The sequence below is a fragment of the Papaver somniferum genome, chromosome 3, assembly GCF_003573695.1.
Source record: "Papaver somniferum cultivar HN1 chromosome 3, ASM357369v1, whole genome shotgun sequence".
In the NCBI taxonomy this organism is placed as follows: domain Eukaryota; kingdom Viridiplantae; phylum Streptophyta; class Magnoliopsida; order Ranunculales; family Papaveraceae; genus Papaver; species Papaver somniferum.
In genome coordinates this window covers 204705161-204722036 of record NC_039360.1, presented here as the reverse complement: position 1 = coordinate 204722036, position 16876 = coordinate 204705161, and positions in this window count along the sequence as shown.

Below are 16876 nucleotides of genomic sequence, written 5' to 3'. Positions count from 1 at the left end.
CAACCAACCTTCACTGGAAGATCTAAGAACTCCCACGCCTCGAGGCAAAGTACATTGTGATGCCGGTAAGCGTGGAACCAAAAATGCTAAGTATGGAGGTGGGTCATTACCGGGTGTGGTCATCCAATATGGTGTCAATAGAGATAATGTTGACAACGTAATCCAACAACTTAATGAAGAGATCGTGGAAGATATGGGAAGTCAAGAACATAATCAAGGTGGAGAAGATGAACCAGCTCAAGGAGGAGGAAATGAGGGTGGAGATGATGAGGGTGAAAAAGATGAGGAAGATGGAGACAAGGCTGGAGATAAGGATGATGATGAATCAGAGGAGGACTCGGATGAAGAGGAAGAAGAAGAGGAACAAGTAGAAATAGTGGTAAAGAAACCTAAAAAGACGCCTAAAAAGCCTTGTGCTAGATATTCATACATTCCTGATGCGTGTCGTAACCACAACAAATTAATTAATATTTTTCTCACTAATTAGCAATTAATATAGTGATAATAAGGATCGTTCCCATGAGGAGTGATGTGATTTGTAGATAGTGGTAAAAAGTGATTCGATTCTCGGACATGTTGAGACTAATTTCAGATTTAAAAATAGAAAACAATAAAAATAAAGAAAATATATACACAAGGTTTGTCACAATGTCGAGAGATTACTGAGACTTAGGATTCCACCAAACCTCATATCATGTGGTTCAACAATCAATTCTTAGACAATTATAGCTCTAGTTTATTGACTCTAATTCTTTGCCAGGGTAGATTTTAAAAAGATTAACTGTAAATCACTAGCATAATGCATCAAAAGCACTTAGACCAAGCATACATCATCACACGACTTCACAACTAATTAAGAAAAATCATAAAACGATAAAATTAATGCAAATAGTCATAAAAAGAATTAAATATAATTACCACACGCATGAAATATGGCTTTCTCTGTCATCCCAGTGTTGGGGTTTAGCTCCTTATATTAATCACTTGCTCAAAATACATGTTTGTTGATCAAAAGTTGATTAAAAGAGTGAAAGGTGTAAAGAAGCTGATTTGCAACAGCGTAAAAGTGTTACAGATCTCTGGTACAAAGAGGAACAATGATTAACTGATGTATATAAACGTTACTGCTCTTCTGCTGTTGAACAACGATACTATTTTGCGACTGTTTTTTTTGCGTTGTATGTTCTTCATGTTCTTGAGCTGTGCAGCAGCAGCAGAAACAGAGTTTGATAAAACTCTGATTTCTTCTTCTCTGGCCCTCCTCAGGTCCCCAAACTCTAGACACACCTTATATATGACCCAAACAATCTATTTATATCAAAAATACCGATTAAGTCTCTCCAAATCTTCCAAAATCTCTTCCCCTCTCTTCACGGCAAAGTTGCGGCAATTTCTTGTTTTAGAATTTCTACGTGTTTCTGAGCTTCCCTTTTTATTCTAAACTCTTCCTTAGATAGATACAAATCTTTGGGAAGGTTCATAGCACTTTAATCTCTCTAAAATTCCCTAAAACAGGTCACACACGTGACTTTCCATATATTTCTGTTGTGATAAAAATTCGTCGATTGAGCCCAGTCTAATCGATTTCAACACCCATATCAGATTCCTAGACCCATAAGGAGTCTACCCTATGAAAATCAGAGGTTTAATCGACCTCAAACTCCTCCAAATAACGATTGCCAAAACTGCCAGAGATATTTCTATTGGAAATGGGTGCTGAGGACAAATCTGGGTGTTGTGGACAAATTTAGGTTACAGATAACCTTGGGTGCTCCTTAGCCAATTCTGGGGTCCGTTTAGCAACTGTCCTCCGGGGTGCCTCGAGCAACTTTTCGAGCCAATTTCGCCGCAAAAGCTTATTTCTCCAAAAACACCTACAAAGACATAAAATAACCAAATAAGCACAAAATCGAGCACTAACAATATATACAATTGGGATCAAAATAGACACATAAATGCGTCTAGAAAATACCCCCAAACTTATTATTTTCTAGTCCTCGAGCAAATTAAATGAAATAAAATCCTAACTCACTGTCGCAGGCATCGTCGATTGCATTTAGCGTATGCAATAAGTCTTTAAACCCTTAGGTGTCTCTAGTGGCGGAGTGTTGTCTCCGGAAGGCTTACCAGAGGTATGCCCACAAAACCTTTATACCCCAGACCCTAGATATCCACACAGAACCTTGGAAGACACTAAAGAATCTTCTTGGTTAGCATACTTATTGGCTACATGAGGAAGTACCCTGATGCGAAATTCCAATTGCTGTACACGAGTTCGCACTCAAGCATACTAAAATTCATATAAAGTGACAGAGCTCTACTCAGATAGTCGCATCCAAACTCAGAATCAAACAAATCACATGGATAGATTAAGAAGATGGAAATAGAAAAACATAGATGGTTTTGATGTTGACTAAGGTGAACGGTGTTTCTCATATCTGTCTGAAGGCCACTGCCATAATGAACCTATCCTAATGGACTGAGATACCGGTCTGACTAATATCAACACACTGGCATATACAAGGGTACCAGTGGTCGATAATCCTAACTCTAGGTCAACACAACTGGCATATACAAGGGTTCCAGTGGTCGACTTTATTGAATTTATTCCAGTTGGTCTGATGGTCTAGTCTCAATTTCTCTTTTTTTTCTTTTTTTTTTATTATTATTATTGGCTATCTCAATCACTCTATTTCACCCTAGCAATGGTAACAACTTGAATTGTGAGCCCCACCTAATCACTTAGAGAAACATATTTTTAAAAATAAAAAAATAAAAAAAGAAGTGAAAAGGACTCAATGAGATATGGCGAAACTACCATGTTATTTCTAACACCTGAGCTCTGTGCTTTTATGATAGACTCTTTAGATGTTTCCATCTAATCAGATTGGTCCCTCAACTCCTACAACCAAAATGCTTCCATCCACTTAGACTGGTTAGTGTCATCCTTAATAAGCATAAATTTCTAGGCTCTGGAGTTTAATTATGCAACTAAAAAGTTTCTCCCATACCCCCAAACTTAAATCTAACATTGTCCTCAATGTTCTAAAGATAAAATTAAAAGCATGAACAAGGAGAAATTGTTACCATTTGAAGCAAATGAGTTAAGGAAAGATATTACCGTGTTGCACGAGTATTGGGTTACCTCCCAAGAAGTGCTAAATTTAAAGTCTTCAGCCAGACTAAGAAAGGATTAGTCACCTCATAAAATCATAAAATAATAGCCGAAATATCTGTGGGTCAACAAAACCAAATAAAGTTATCACAAATAAAAGGAACCTGCAACATGCCAAGAAAATTAACAAATAAATCATACCCTTGTCTAGTTTCCTGTTTAAGACAACTACATCTAGCTGTGGTTCAGGTTCAGGTTCTATAATTGGGTCGAGATAAAATATTTTCATGTGCTGGGATTCCTGAAAGATAAGATCCAGCTCAGGTATTAGAGTCTGGAAGAACTCAAGTAAAAACTTAGAAGCACACAATAATAACCTGAATAATTGCGGATCCTTAAAGACAATTAGTTTTGACTCACACAATCGACCATGATGAAACTGGCGGTCAATCTTAGGCAAATGTGTCGATACTAATTTCCTAAAGTACTTAGGCTCAGTCTTAAAATTTAGTAGCTGACACATTTGAAACTCATAAGTTCCCACAATTGGAAGAAAAATATTTGGTGGGAAAACAAAGTCAATTTGGGTATCATATCCTGGATAAACCACATCAACCAGAGGATGGGTTTCTAATAACTTAACTTCCTTATGGACATCACTAGGTTCAGGAAAACGTGTATGAAGATAATCTTGTAAAATGGTTGAGGCACATATGTCAAGTCCCAAGTGAGGGACATTTATAAGAGCTAAACCACATGGAGAATGATAATCACCCCCAAACTTAGAGTTTTTAGTATCTCTAAAATGACTAGTCACAACTTCCCTAATTTCTAGGTCATCAGATTCCTGAAAATGGTCAATTGATTCTTCTAAGTCTGGTACATCCTCACTCATCTCGACGAGTTCATATTCTTTTTCTAAGACTAATGTTTCTAAATCGCTAGACACGGAAACAGTATTCTCGGGATAAACCCGCTCCTCTAAACCATCATCGGCTTTGTAATCATAAGGAAATACTACATCGTCTAAAACTGTGGTATCTCTAGTCAAATCCTCGTCCTTTTGAATAGGTAAATAATTATTTGGATTCGAACTAGAAATAATATTATCATTGTAAATCTCAGTTGGAGTAATAAATTCATGATCACTATGCCTATACATATCTGATTCTTCATCAATACTATCCTCATCATAATCTAAACAAGTAGTGTTACCAGTTATAACCTCGGCATCTTGATTATGCAAATAACTATCCTCATTTTCAAGGGTATTATTAGAAACACTGTATTGGAAATTAAGATTATTTCGAGCAGTTCTGTTCTGGGCCTCTAACAAAAGATTCTGAGTCGACTCACATGACTTCCTGATTGAATCTAGGAAATAAATTTCACTCGTTGCATTGCTTTTGTCCATAACTAAGTTGTTCATTTTTGCTAACTTACGTGTTGACTCTAGTAGAGAGGAATTTTGCTCGTACAACCGGTTGGCGTGTGGATAGTAATCGGGCTCACCATGATATGGACCAAAACCTTCAAAAGTTTGATGTTCCCAACCACTATTCACACTATGGTCAAAGTAGTAACGTCCATTTTGAAACTCAGTCGGATATTCGTTGTGTTGTCTATTGTAATACCAGTTCGACATTCTATTGCAGGGGTGTGAGTTGTCACACAAAATAAAACCCATTGACAGGGGATTCTTGGGTGGATAGAGTCTTACCTCCCGTACCAGACGGGCGATGAACCGTTGAAGTCGACTCAGGCCACCGACTCTGATGTCAGTGTACGAACCCGAGGGGCCGAGACAGTATCGTAACTGCCGTCCTTCCCTGCAAACAATTTTTATTTAATTTTAAACCCTTCCTTAGGGTTTTAAAAATAATTTCCAAGTCCAAAAAGTGTCCAAAAAAAAAACCTAATACAATTTTCCAAAAATAAAAGAAATAAAATCTAAATATATACAAAATCTTCTTCACTCCTTTCAGACTCCTCTTTTCTTTCCTTCTTTGGCGATGCTTTCCTTTTATAGCACTTTTTCTTTCCTTGTAGCTTTGCTCAAAATCTGAAAAAGAATAGAAAAAATACCAAAGGCATAAAAGAGAACAAAAAAAAATCTAAATAATAAAAAAAATCTAAAACCTAATACAAATCCGCGTCGGCGGCGCCAAAAATTGATATGATCTGTAGATAGTGGTAAAAAGTGATTCGATTCTCGGACTTGTTGAGACTGATTTCAGATTTAAAAATAGAAAACAATGAAAATAAAGAAAATATATACACAAGGTTTGTCACAATGTCGAGAGATTACTGAGACTCAGGATTCCACCAAACCTCATATCATGTGGTTCAACAATCAATTCTTAGACAATTACAGCTCTAGTTTATTGACTCTAATTCTTTTCCATGGTAGATTTTAAAAAGATTAACTGTAAATCACTAGCATGATGCATCAAAAGCACTTAGACCAAGCATACATCATCATACGACTTCACAACTAATTAAGAAAAATCATAAAACGATTAAATTAATGCAAAAAGTCAAAAAAAGAATTAAATATAATTACCACACGCATGAAATATGGCTCTCTCCGTCATCCCTGTATTGGGGTTTAGCTCCTCATATTAATCACTTGCTCAAAATACATGTTTGTTGCTCAAAAGTTGATTAAAAGAGTGAAAGGTGTAAAGCAGCTGATTTGCAACAGCGTAAAAGTGTTACAGATCTCTGGTACAAAGAGGAACAATGATTAACTGTTGTATATAAACGTTACTGCTCTTCTGCTGTTGAACAACGATACTGTTCTGCGACTGTTTTTTGTGCGTTGTATGTTCTTCGTGTTCTTGAGCTGTGCAGCAGCAGCAGAAACAGAGTTTGATAAAACTCTGATTTCTTCTTCTCTGGCCCTCCTCAGGTCCTCAAACTCTAGACACACCTTATATATGACCCAAACAATCTATTTATATCAAAAATACCGATTAAGTCTCTCCCAAATCTTCCAAAATCTCTTCCCCTCTCTTCACGGCAAAGTTGCTGCAATTTCTTGTTTTAGAATTTCTACACGTTTCTGAGCTTTCATTTTTATTCTAAACTCTTCCTTAGATAGATACAAATCTTTGGGAAGGTTCATAGCACTTTAATCTCTCTAAAATTTCCTAAAACAGGTCACACACGTGACTTTCCATATATTTTTTTTTGTGATAAAAATTCGTCGACTGAGCCCAGTCTAATCGATTTCAACACTCATATCAGATTCCTAGACCCATAAGGAGTCTATCCTATGAAAATCAGATGTTTAATCGACCTCAAACTCCTCCAAATCACGATTTCCAAAACTGCCAGAGATATTTTTATTGGAAATGGGTGCTGAGGACAAATCTGGGTGTTGTGGAAAAATTTGGGTTACAGATAACCTTGGGTGCTCCTTAGCCAATTCTGGGGTCCGTTTAGCAACTGTCCTCCGGGGTGCTCGAGCCAATTTCACCGCAAAAGCTTATTTCTCCAAAAACACCTACAAAGACAAAAAAAAATAACAAAATAAGCACAAAATCGAGCACTAACAATATATACAATTGGGATCAAAATAAACACATAAATGCGTCTATCAAGGAGCAAGAGGTTTTAGTTGTCCTATAATGTCACAAAAAGGGAGGGTTTGTTTTATAAAGCAAAAGAAAGTAAACAAAGCAATTAAAAAGATAAAGTTGAAATCAATAAGTGAGACAAGATCAAGGAATCCTTCTTCGTTGCAAAACAATGATTCAAGTTATGTTTTTCATTCACATGTTATTAGTCACAGATAATCACCAACCGTAAGATAGCAGGTTCGCTCAGCTAACCCCAAAACTCCTTATTTCACTGAGTAGCATGTCCGCTTAGTTATCAGATTCTATTCAAAAGAACCACCTTGAGGTTCGCTTACAAGATGTAATTCCCCGAACGCATTAAGATTTATGAATTTGGGTTTAGTACTAGTAATTAACCTCGGTTAGCTTGGTCCACTTTCTAGCGTTTTTTCATACACAATTGCTCCATGGAATCCTTCCGCAAGGTCTCGTGTTTGCTACTTGTGTAAAGAGTCAAGAAACGATTACTTATCCCCTAACTTTCACTAGCTTTAGATCAAATTAAAAAATCAATTTAGCGTGCACTCTAAACAATCTATCAATCAACCATGAATGTATAAACATTCCTATTAGTAAAAACAAACGATAATCATGTGAAAAACTTCAAGGTAGATTTTAAAAACAAAACTCAAAACATGTTAGGAACTACGAATTCATCCTCAATCAATAAGAAAATTAGCTACTCATGTTTTTGAAATTCACACAAATAATTAAAGGGAGAATTTTTAAAGTTCACACAAATAATTAAAAGAAGAATTTTGAAAGCAAGCAAAAACACAAGTGTTGTATGTGTAGAGATGTGTAGAGAACTTCTCTATTTATAGGCTTCAATTTCCTAGCAATCCTCTTAGGAATAGAATCCTCATTCCATAATAACACCACTTTCCCAATTTGAGCCTAATTCCAATTTCAAGTCCAATTCTCCTAATCTTCCAAGTTTCCTTTCCAAATCCAAGCCCAATTCTTCAAACCCATGAGTCTAGACGAGTCTAGAAAATTCTTCATTAATTGAGTCGCCGGAACTTCATTGGTACCACCGGAGTAGGGTACCGGAAATCTCCCTGCCGGTCGCTGGAATCTTCTTCTCCGTCCACGGAATATTCCATCACGGCACCGTTACATATAACTGTCAAACTAACAGTCTATGTTAGTCAACCGGGTCAAGGAAGAGGAAGTCAGACACCCCAGCACTTGAGATAAGGGTCACCCAGATGGCAACCCCCTTAACCTTGGCTAGACTGACATTAGCACTCTCCTGTGAAATGACCATTTTGTCCTTTTTGCTCAATTGAGATAGATTTCTTCTTCTTTTCTCCATATGACTCCAGAGTACCTAATAACTCAAAAATACTCGTAAAATACATAATTCACACGAAAAATAACAAAGAAAGCATAACCAATAGATATTAAATACGATGTATTCTACACCCTATCAAATTCCCCCACACTTAGACTTTGCTAGTCCTCGAGAAAATCAAACTAAAACCTACAACTTCAAAGCGTCCAGCGTCCCAAGCATCCAAAGAGCTATGAGGACATAGAGTTTCTGCATGCTAGTAATAAGAAGTTAGAAATACTAAAGAACATATTCTCGTTCTTAAATGTTGAGTGAGAAATAACCACACCATAATGAGAGAACGCGTGTTTGAGAGCGATCAATAAGCATTTCACCTCGACTTCTGCCTCACCAAAAAGGATTTTATGAAATTGCACTCAAAAGACGTACTTTTTATGGTTCTCACTTGTGTGCAGGTAGGAATGAAGAGAGAATTCCTGCAACACATTGAATGGTGGGAAGGACAACTTCAGAAATATTTTAAAAACCCATCTTTTAACATTTTGAAAAATCATTTTTCTGACGATCTCTAAGAAAGGAAATCAACCACTATTATTGAGGATGAGATTACTTACTCACCTTCACATCCGATTGCAATGATTATAACACCACTCTCACGGTATCCAATAGAAACGTCTTCACTCCTCGTCTTCATCTTCTTGGTCTTTGTCGTCGGCTTCAACTATGATGATAAACTCTTGAACTTCGTAATTCCTTGACAATTTGTAACTTTCTTCCTCAAAATCCTTGTCGCTTGAAACTTCCTTATATATTTTCCTTCCCCACGGCTTATTAAATAAAACAAAAATAAAATTTCTCTTGTCTCGTTTTTTTTTCTTTTTTTCTTCTCTTTTTTTTAGTAATTTTTTTTTTCTTTTTTTTAGAGACAAGAGAGATAAAATACAAAACAAAGTGAAAATAAAAACAAACCATGGCCGTGGGAAAAATACTTTACCGCTTGATTCTTCACAACTTGTATCGTCTCGAAATCATAAACTTCAATAATTCTCACCTTTTGCTTTTCTTTGCTCTTGTAAATAAGTATTCAACTTGGATATAAAATTACGCTCCTTATATGTAAGTCTTCAACATGTATATATAAAAATCCGCTTATTATATGTTGCTTTACTTGGATATGAAATTTACTCTTTTCTTGTTCCGTTGCTTGTAAACCTTGAACGTTTTCAACTTTCCTTGTAGATTTTGATGTCGCTCCCTTGTTGATGATGATGATGTTTCTATGAACCCGTTGTTGTCGAGAGAGAGAATGGTGCTAACTGCAAATCGAACTACAAGAAGGAGACTTTCATCTACAGACGTCACCCTCATGATTGACAAAATTAGCACTCAAGAGATCAAAAAGTAGTGCTTCTATTGGTGGGAGGTTGGGTAGCTCACCATTCTACCCGGAATTAACGTACGGTGATACACACTCAAAAGAAAGCTCTTTAGTTATTTATAAAGAAATCTGGTCGGTGCCTCGCATGATAAAAATAGGGTAGTCTCCACTAATGATTGATCATCAACTCTAATAATGCATGTCTCCCTGCTCCTAATCTGCATCACCGGCATGATTAAATCCATTATTTAACACTCTAACAAGCAAGAAATCCGAACGTAGTTCCCTAACACTTCCAAGTTCAGTTATGTCGGTCAGAATTATCTATGTAAACATACCTAGAAGTATGCTAGTGACTCTAAAATCTCTAAAAGTTGGAGGTTTTATGCAAAAATTTTTTTAATATGCTTAAACACTCCCCCACACTTAAACCTTACATTGTCCTCAATGTAATTGAATCCTCCTAGTAAAGTCAAGGTGGTAAATCCTAACATGATATGGAACAAAAAAAAAAACGAAACAAAAATAAAATAAAAAGTAAAAGGTAAGAAATACAAAACCTATGGGTTGCCTCCCATTAAGCGTTTTTTTTAAAGTCGACGGCCCGACTTGGCTCTTGTAAGATTCACTCCCCATATATTAACAATCGGAAAATTTGGGGATCCTCCCATAGTACCTGTTTTGCAAACAATAGCTCCATACAAATGTTAGCACAAGAAAACAATAGTGAAAATATTGCTCGATAGAAATTTCCTCCACACTTATTCTTGTCCACGCTCGGAAGTGTATAAAGAACATAGAATTTGGGAACTTCCATGGTTTCTTTTTGGCAAACCTGCATAGTGTTAGCATCAAATGTTTCCAATGGTGGATATCGAGAAATAAAATCATCCAAAAATACTTTTGAAGCACACACATTCAAAACAATAAGAGGTAAAGGAGAAGAATCAATATGCAAAGGGTCAGACAAACCTTTCAAAAACTCTTGTATTACGTAATCCTCTTCATCCTTAGAAAATTCAAGTGAATTACTTACCTCTTGTATATCGTGGTCCTCTATCAAATCTTGCAACCATTCTTCGTTATTTTCTACCTTCACCAAAGTCTCGGCATCATTAAAATCATTGGCAAGTTCAATTGGGTCTTCCACAAAATCAATGAATTTGGTCTCATCCTCTAGCATCATCTCTTCAACATTCTCATCATCGGAATCGGGCCATTCACTAAAATGATTTTCATCGGTATAAATTGTAAGATCTTGTGAGGGTGTTATACTGTTTATAACAATAGGTAACTCACACCCAATCTCCTCCTTTTGAATAGGTGAAGGATCTATGATCCGGAGTTGGAATAACTTTATCCTTGTTACAATAATTTTCATAAGGTTCAAAATCATCATCGTAACCCATAAAATAACGTTTTTCACGCTCCATTCTTAAAGCTCTTTTAGCTTCAAGAATTTCTTCATCCGATGCTAGGCCTTCATCGATCAATTGATAAAACCTTCTCTCAAGTTCCCTCAAACTAGGTTGCCTTACACCGAGGAGATCACGCATAGATTTAGAAGCATAACTATCCTCCCCTCCTAGTGATTGTTCACTTACATACCCGTCATAAGGTTGTTGATATGTATGAGAATATCCATAAAGTCTGTATCCTAAGGATGGTTGGAAGTTGACATAATGTCGAGGTTGAAAACCGTATTGATTGTTGTAATATGCTTGCTCTTGTCCACCGTACATGGAAAACTGGTACCTGAAATTTAAATTCTAGAAAACAAAGTTAAAAACAAAAATAAAACGAAAATAAAAACAACTAAAGATGCTCCGCTGCTCCCCGGCAGCGGCGCCAAAATTTGATGCGTGTCGTAACCACAACAAATTAATTAATATTTTTTTCACTAATTAAAAAGTAATATAATGATAGTAAGGATCGTTCCCACGAGGAGCAAGAGGTTTTAGTTGTCTTATAATGTCACAAAAAGGGGGGGTTTGTTTTATAAAGCAAAAGAAAATAAACAAAGCAATTAAAAAGATAAAGTTGAAATCAATAAGAGAGACAAGATCAAGGAATCCTTCTTCGTTGCAAAACAATGATTCAAGTTATGTTTTTCATCCACATGTTATTAGTTATCACCAACCGTAGGATAGCAGGTTCGCTTAACTAACCCCAAAACTCCTTATTTCACTGAGTAGCATGTCCGCTTAGTTATCAGATTCTATTCAAAAGAACCACCTTGAGGTTCGCTTACAAGATGTAATTCCCCGAACGCATTAAGATTTATGAATTTGGGTTTAGTACTAGTAATTAACCTCGGTTAGCTTGGTCCACTTTCTAGCGTTTTTTCATACACAATTGCTCCATGGAATCCCTCCGCAAGGTCTCGTGTTTGCTACTTGTGTAAAGAGTCAAGAAACGATTACTTATCCCCTAACTTTCACTAGCTTTAGATCAAATTAAAAAATCAATTTAGCGTGCACTCTAAACAATCTATCAATCAACCATGAATGTATAAACATTCCTATTAGTAAAAACAAACGATAATCATGTGAAAAACTTCAAGGTAGATTTTAAAAACAAAACTCAAAACATGTTAGGAACTACGAATTCATCCTCAATCAATAAGAAAATTAGCTACTCATGTTTTTGAAATTCACACAAATAATTAAAGGGAGAATTTTTAAAGTTCACACAAATAATTAAAAGAAGAATTTTGAAAGCAAGCAAAAACACAAGTGTTGTATGTGTAGAGATGTGTAGAGAACTTCTCTATTTATAGGCTTCAATGTCCTAGCAATCCTCTTAGGAATAGAATCCTCATTCCATAATAACACCACTTTCCCAATTTGAGCCTAATTCCAATTTCAAGTCCAATTCTCCTAATCTTCCAAGTTTCTTTTCCAAATCCAAGCCCAATTCTTCAAACCCATGAGTCTAGATAAGTCTAGAAAATTCTTCATTAATTGAGTCGCCGGAAATTCACTGGTACCACCGGAATAGGGCAACGGAAATCTCCCTGCCGGTCGCTGGAATCTTCTTCTCCGTCCACGGAATATTCCATCACGGCACCGTTACATATAACTGTCAAACTAACAGTCTCTGTTAGTCCACCGGGTCAAGGAAGAGGAAGTCAGACACCCCAGCACTTCAGATAAGGGTCATCCATATGGAAACCCCCTTAACCTTGGCTAGACTGCCACTAGCACTCTCCTGTGAAATGACCATTTTGTCCTTTTTGCTCAATTGAGATAGATTTCTTCTTCTTTTCTTTATACGACTCCACAGTACCTAATAACTCAAAAACACTCGTAAAATACATAATTCACACGAAAAATAACAAAGAAAGCATAATCAATAGATATTAAATACGATGTATTCTACACCCTATCAATTCATGATGACAATTTGTGTTTGCCGCCAAAGAATCCAACATATGGTACTCCAAGAGATGGCGGGGAGGTATTGATGGGCTACAAAAACTCATGGGCTGCCAAGATCTTTGCGACAAAGGTATGGTTCAATCTTAACCATCAAGATTTAGATTTCTCGGTCATTTTATTATATTTTGACATATATTGTTCTTTTCTATATATATTAGTGTATAAGATATGATGTTGTTTTTGTAGGACCATAATAATGTTGTCCGTGTTTTAAAACGTCAAAAGAACAAGATATGGAATATAGAGAATGAGTGTGATGAGGTCCAGTTGGCGGTATATGATTGTGTACTTTGGAATACGATACAACACGCGCACCAAAAATTTGATGTTGTCACTGTTACTGCATTTGCCGAGAGGGCTTATCCAGAGACGGATACCTTTCATCTACCGTTTGGCGAGGCAATAACTCCGGATGATTGTTTTAGAATCACAGGCCTACCAATTACGGGAACAAGTGTTCGAGGAGGCTATGATCCCTCAATGACTTATGAACGTCTTGAAAAGTTGGTCGAAAAATGTCTAGGATGAAGCTCTTCCAAGGCACAATGTGAGTTTAGAAGAGCTGCAAAAGAGCCTGAGGAAGGTGATGAGGATAATCCGTTTAACAAAGACCGCACGTCCAAGAAAACATTGAAAAAGATCAAGATGACAACCTTGTTTGATGATTTTAGTGGGACGATAAATTTGGTTCTTCAAGGAAAGTTGGTGATGACCGAGGAGAAGATTAAGCACCATGTGACTGCTTATTTGTTATATCAACTAGGAACCATTTTATTCCCCGACACTTCAGTCACGTGGTAAATGCCCATTACCTCCAGCTATTGGACCCCCTTGATGAGGTGAACAACTACTGTTGGGGAATTGCGGTTCTTTCGTTCATTCAAGCGGAGCTCAGAAAAGCTTCGAGGCTTAAAAGTGTTTTCTTTGGAGGGTTATACACCATTGTCCAGGTACACCGTTTTTGTGTGTTTGAAACTTCATTAAGTGAATGAACAAATGTGCATTGTTACTAATCATACTACGAATGTATCATTTGTGGTTTGTTCTCATAGGTTTGGGTGTACGACCACTTCCCTAAACTGAAATTGTCTCATGCTCACAGTCCTTGGAAATATGGGAAGCCTATAGCTGGTAAATATGAATTTTTGAACTCACATGACAAGAATAAGGAACAAAAGGTGTTGAGGTTGAGGGAGAAATTGTATGAGTTAACGGTTGAAGATTTGGTTTCCATCCATACACCCTTAATTCAGATGAAGAAGAGGAAGATGTTCGGGTTATTGATTTCTCACCTGTCGAGGGTTACAATGGACCGTTGTTTTCTCCTGGCGGTTATACAATGTATAATCCTCGAAGAGTATTGAGACAATTTACTTGCGTCCAAACTGTCCTACAAGAGGAAAAGTTCAACTTCAAGGTGAAGAAGCGGGGAACTAAGGACACCGAAAAGAATTTTGTTCCCAAATACGAACCAGCTCCATCAGTGGACCATTGGAACAACATGGGGAATTATATTGTTCCAAATGAAGACTTGCACGATTCGTATGATGAGCCAAATGTTGCTGATGAGGGATATATGGAATGGTATGAAACTATTTCTCATCCTCGTGTAATAAACAAAGTCCAACAAGCCCGTGCTGAGAAAGCGAAAGCGAAGGAAGTGGAGAAACAAGCTCAGAAGATTATGAAGAATACGCCTACCTGTGGTGATGAGGCCTTGGTCTTATGGAATACGGCGGTAAGAGATTTACTCTTATTTTTTGATTTTCAAAATGTTATGAAATATTGAAGAAGAAAAAATAGTCATTTACTTATTCTTTTCATTGCAAAAAGGTGAAGTCAGGTGCTAAATTGATGAAGAAATTGATGGCAAAGATCCGGTCTGGAGACTCCATGGACACTCGAGAACAAATGGAGCTCTACAACCAAATGAAAAATATTTTTTCACCCAACAATGTTGATCCCATTGCCGGTGAGAAGGAGTCGCCAATAAGGGGAAGGTTCAAGTCGAATGGTTGAACAACAAAGCAGTGGAGAGGATACTCATAGTGACGAAGGAAATGTTAAAGCTCCTAAACGCAAGAGTAGGAAAGTTTTTCGTCGTAAATGAGTGATTGCAAACAATTTGTACTTTGTTTTCTTATGTTTCGAAGACTTTGTTATTGCGGATTTGGTAGTTTGTTTTCTTATGTTTGGAAGACTTTTAAATTGTGGCTTTGGTAGTTTGTTTTCTTATGTTTAGAAGACTTTTCTTATGTTCAGAAATATCAAACGAATCAATTTTCTTAGAGTTATTGCGGATGTTGTAGTTTGTTATCCTTATGTTGTTGAGGTAGTTCGGTTTGATAGTAATATTTAAGGTATAACCGAACTCCCAGTTCGGTTTGATAGAAATTTTTCAGGTATAACCGAACTCCCAGTTCGGTTTGATTGCGAAATTTCCATGTAACCGAACTGTACGGTTCCAAGAAAACTCAGAAGTTCCAGGGTTAGGTTAGGTTACCTGGTAAATTTCTGCAGGTAACCGAACTAAGGGGTTCCAAAATATGTCCTAAGAAATGTTTAGTTCGGTTACCTGCAGAAATTTACCAGGTAACCGAACCTAACCCTGGAACTTCTGAGTTTTCTTGGCACAGTAGAGTTCGGTTATAAGAAGATTTTGCGATGTAACTGAACTTAGGTGTTGACACAAAAATGTACTTGTTCCGATAAAAAGAACGGCTCTTTTTATATCCGTTATACACCCCCATGGTATATATATGTCTCTCATGGTTAACATTTTCTATCAAATTTTCAGAAAAACGGCAATTCCTAGTCATAAATTTACTTTAGAAGAAGATCTTTCTATTCGTAGAAACTACGTTCTATGCTTTCCAAAGAGGGATGAAGAACGAAGATTCAATGGTGTTATGAGTAATAGTTTTTGGGGAAAAATTCATGAGAAATTTTGCGACGACACAGGTAACCTTCACAACCTTGACCAACTACCTTTGTTCATTCGATTTGAAAAGATTGTTCATTCGATTTGAAAAGATTCGAAAAAAAAAAGAACAAAGACCAAATGACCAAAAAACACAATGTTTCATTCATATGTTGATATTCAAAGCATACTTAGTCGAAGTAATGGTACATTTAATCATCCTCAAGTGAAATTTTTCCTTCGTATACAATTTTGTCCGATTCCTACAAAGATTTCCACATCTCCATGTTATGTTCATACATAATGCACCAACCCAACATTGAGTCGGGGTTAAATCCATTCCAATAAGAGTGACCGCATATCAGAGGCAATGGACAATTGCCTTGTAACCGGAGGCCGATAAAATGGTTGTTGTCAATCAACGCAATCACCACTCTTCTATGTCTAAGTTGCTCGACACATATGGTTGTTTTCGGAGTGTATGTGAAGCTAGCACCTTTTGAGAAATAGTGAACCACGCAATTGAATGCGTCGGCGGTTAAGTGCACACATATCGGCATGCCCATCCAATGATCCCTTGTGATTGTATTGCCCCCGCGGAGACGGATTTGATACCTAAGAAACTGCATATTGAGACTATCATCCCCATCGGACAACATTCTCTTGTAAAATTCCGGTTTCTCCTTTAGCTTCATCAATAACCTTTGACGGACATAAGTGATTTTATTATCATCATATAGCTTGGAACCTTGAGTGAAAGGCCCTAGTTGTTGCACGACAACGTGGAAACCGCAATTACCATTCGGAGGGACGTCATCGGTGGATATGACGTAATCTCTAATGTAAGGAGGTAGCTCTTCCAAGAACCTTTTATCAAAATTGGTCCTTTTTTGAAGAGGTGGTGTATCATTAATTGGAGCCTTTAGCTTCACGTCTCGTTGAGTAGGTTCCGACGGAGTAGGTTGAGAGTGCAACATTGGTCCTTTCTTCTTCATATCACTTGTCTCGTCCTTTTCAATAATATTCCTAGCCTTTTTATTTGAATCTTCTTGGTACTTCGCCGCGGTATGCTCATGCCCCGAAGGATCTCTAGTAAAAGGAGT